The sequence below is a fragment of the Myxocyprinus asiaticus genome, chromosome 27, assembly GCF_019703515.2.
Source record: "Myxocyprinus asiaticus isolate MX2 ecotype Aquarium Trade chromosome 27, UBuf_Myxa_2, whole genome shotgun sequence".
NCBI classification, from domain to species: domain Eukaryota; kingdom Metazoa; phylum Chordata; class Actinopteri; order Cypriniformes; family Catostomidae; genus Myxocyprinus; species Myxocyprinus asiaticus.
Genome location: NC_059370.1, coordinates 4,659,466 through 4,663,891, shown reverse-complemented (window position 1 = coordinate 4,663,891; position 4,426 = coordinate 4,659,466).

Sequence of the window (4,426 nt, the reverse complement as noted above, 5' to 3'; positions counted from 1 at the left end):
CATTAAGGCAAGGGTCAACTATATACTGTGCAAAAGTCTTAGGCACATAAGATGTTTCACAAAAGCATTTGTCTTAAGATGGTTATTTATATCTTCAGCTTTAGTGTGTCAATAGGAAATATAAATGTTAGACTCCCAAACATTACTTTTGCAAATAGAAAAGATTAGAATAGAAGAACAGGGAGCCCTGCAACAGATGTCATGGCCCTCACAGAGACCCCCCCCCCCCCCCCCCCGCCCCACACACATACTGAACATCGTGTCAGTCTGAGATTACATAAAGAGACAGAAGCAATTGAGACAGTCTAAACAGACAGAATAACTGTGGTGAGTTCTCCAAGAAGCTTGGAACATCCTATCTGCCAACAACCAAGAAAAACTGTGTCCAGGTGTACCTAGGAGAATTGGTGCTGTTTTAAAGGCAAAGGTGGTCACACCAAATATTAATTTAGCTTTTTTATGTTTACTGGACTTTGTATGACATTAACTGATCAATGAAAACTATTTATGGCATTATTTTTGAAGACATCCTCACTATGCAACATTTTTCACAAGTGCCTAAAACTTTTGCACAGTACTGTAGATTTTAACTGTTTAAGTGGTCAAGGCCAGGAAAAGAGTATTTTTTCTTAAATGTGAAGTCAGGGCAAGTTGGCATATCAGTTTTAAATGATGTAAAATTTATTTATTACAAAATTTGTTGGGCTAAAAAAATATATATATTTTTTTTTTTATATTTTTTGTTACCTTTTACATGTTTCATGTTTTTTTAATTGTTTTGTTTCCCAATTGTTTTAGTGTTTAAAGCCTGCACTAGGTTGTATAAAGGCAGGTTCAGTTGTGACAACTTACCCCAGAGTGTGACCACATACCTTCCTTTTGGAGCATGTTGCCTCTGCAATAACAGTGGAAATCCGATTTTATGTAGCCTAGACTTTATGTGTCCATAAAGAAAATTAATTTAAAAAATGAACCTACCAAGCATCCATGATCTGCTTGTGAGTGTTTATTTGACACCAGGTAAAACTACTCATCCTAAGTAATCTACTGTTATGCTGTGGTTATTGAAACATTGTTTGAAAATGCTGTTGAAATGTAATATGTGGAATTAAAAATGAACTATTAAACCCAAACTTTTCTTTTGCATTTTTCAAATGAATTAGCAGGGCCAGACCTCATAATTCACACCCTGGTTCCCTTTATTGAGTTTGCTTCCTGCTTTGCCTGTTCCCCTCTGTTCCTTTGCATCTGAATATGAAGGCACTAAAGGTCATACTTGATTAATAAATTGCTCAGATATCATGGAAATAAAAAGCATCTAATGCATGTTTTGTTTTACTGTATAGTTTCCAGCAGTTTGATGAATCTGCTGAAGTTCAGTGCTGAAAGGTTTTATGCCTCATTTTATGAACGGTTCACCCAAAAATGTAAATTTGTTTTCTTTCACACCCCTCATGCTGTTCCAAACCTGTATAAAGTTCTTGCTTCTTTATGATTTACGATTTACAGAAATGTAAGTTGTTATTCACTTATAATCTTCCCCTATGCCAAAATAGACCACAAAAACGGTGTGTTGACTCCATTTGTCATCACTGGTTCTTGCGAGTCTTCTGACCAAACATCACTGATGTCAATGGTGCCATATGAAATTTGAAAGCTACAGAAGAGGGGAAGATTTTCAGTAAATAATGACTTAATTAATTTGTTCCTCACACAAAGCTATCATATTGCTTCAGAAGACTTATGGGCATATAGTGGACAAATCATATGGACTATTTTTATAGTGCTTTTATGTTATGTAAAGACCCAGTCCCAATTCAATTTCATAATGAAAGAGCAGCCAATGTTTTTAGAGTATACGTATCTCCAGTGTAGATCAATTGATTGCATCTCAAACTTTCGCTCACACACAAACACAGCCATCCACAATGTATTCACAATTAACAGCCAAACACGCTTAATGAATCATTATAAATTCAGATATACATAGCCTACTTAAAACACTCCATAATTAATGCATTCACACATCATGCGCACATCCATAAACACTCCAAACTGCAATTTTATATAACTGTGCTGCTCACAGCTGCAAACACTTTTCATTGCTAATATTAGTGCTCTTCTATAAATATCTTTATAAAGACATTTGATGTACCAGAAGCACTGAGCTACGTGTTGTATCCTCAGCACAAACACAAAGCCGCAGCGAGGCTTGACAAGGATAAATATCAACCAGTGGCCATCAGATATCAAAACCAGCAAGGCATTTCTCAATAGATTTCTTATTGAAGCAATATTCAGAGGGACCTGCTCACTATGAGTGGGCTGTTATGTTGCCATGGTAATGATTTTCTTCCCACTTATTGACTGCTTAGTCAATTGTGTTTAGGGTGACACCATGTGGGACACAAGAGACACTACACATAATTAACAGCGGTAGAATAGAATAGAATAGAATAGAATAGAATAGAATATTCCATTCTACTGTGGCCAAAAATCATTTGTTGCTTTTTCTTCCTCTGGATGTTTTTGAATTGTGTTAAGGCATAGTAAAGGTGTATACAAAATGTACCAAAAATAAATATTAACTAATGCTCTGTAAAATGTAGAAAAAGAACTTAGAACGTGATTGAACGCCACCCTTTTAAATATAACAAATAATACATTTCCCATTATTTTCCATTACACCAAGCTGTCACTGAGCTTTAGCCGCTACACTGTGTATAAAAAAAAAAAAAAAACATTTTGCTTCTACTCATATTTAGAGCCTTTTTTGTCATGGCCTCTTTTGAGTTTAACTAGCAAATCTGATTGAATGTAGTTGTGAAAACTTCAGTTTAATTAGCTGAGCATAATACGTTTGGTTAGCTGAACTATAATTGGATGTAGATGTAATACTTCCACTTTAGTTTACAGAACTTTAAGGCCTTGCACTGTAAAGTTAGTGTACAGTGAACCTACTGGTAATTTTTAATAAGCAAACCTTGCAAATTTTGTACAGTAGTATTGGTCTCTTCTAGAGAGACACAGGCGTCACACATATTAGTTGGTTTAGGAGGAACACACAAACCTCACTAATAGTGATACTCAACAAACATCATAAAGTAAAATAACTACTAATCAACAGTGATGACAAAAACAACCACAGCAACACAAATAAAGTCTGCAAATTGCAAAGAAAAAATAAGCTTACAACACTAACCTCAAGATTTATTCATGTTGCAATGCATTCTGGGAGCTACAGCAAGTCTTTGTTTGTTCAGACAACTTTGTTAAGCGAGTTGAGATGACAAATGCACTTGCTGATTCAACTTACAGTGAGCACAAGTTGATAGAATCACAACTTTATATGTTAAGTTCACTGGACAATTTAGTTGTGTCAACTCAAAAAAGCATCTTGATACAACTAGATGTAAAAAAAAAAAAAAGAAAGTAAAATAAAATAGACTTTACCATTTTGGCATCAGGCAAATGCTGAATCTAGGCTGGCCAAGGAAACAAAACAAAAAAACACCAAACCTTGTACATACGCACATAAAAAAAAAAAAAAACATATCATAGATGTTAATAGAGGTCAGAGGATGACATTTCAGTTGGTCATCTGTGAGAATTGTAAACTGTACAATATAAAATGTTCATTCATTAAGTTTATGAACACAGTTTTATTTTTAAAAACATTAGTAATGTTTATCAAGAAGAGTAAAAGTGAAAAATGATTGGAGAGAAAACACCCACAGATATGAGCTCTTCTTTAAAAGATATTTCAACATTATTACTAACATTGAAAGATTTTTAGTAACTTTTTTTTTATTTTGATATCAGTTCACATATTAATTCATCAACTGCTGAATGTTGTATTTCTGCACAGTGGCCTTTTAATCCACACAATGTATACTGTAAGTTGTCTAATATTAATTGCAAAAATTGCAAAAATATTTTGAGAAAAGGTCTAACATCATTTGTTTGATATTTTATTTAAAGCACAAAAACAGTAATGAAATACTTTCATTCAGTGACTAGGTAGTGAAATTGTCTGTTAAAAAATAAAAAATAAAAAATAAAAAAATAACTGTAAGTAAACTAAGAGACATTTTACAAGTTGCATAAAACATGCATAAACAATATTATTTGGATGTAACTAATGAGAATTTGCGTTTATGACTATAATAATTTACCATTGATTTTATCAAACTTAACTTCTATGAGTGGAACATTGTGAGACAAATAACAAATTACATTGCATAATATTAATCGTAGAATATATTTTAAGTAAGATTTTAAGGTGTACTTCTCTGACTTTACTGGGGAAGAAGCCATGCCTTTTTCTAATTAACATTTTCTTTTAACGTATTCTAAAAGCCTGCTCTATTAACTACATTACCCACAACCCCAAGTGTGACGCGTGATGATGACGTTTCAGCAGACA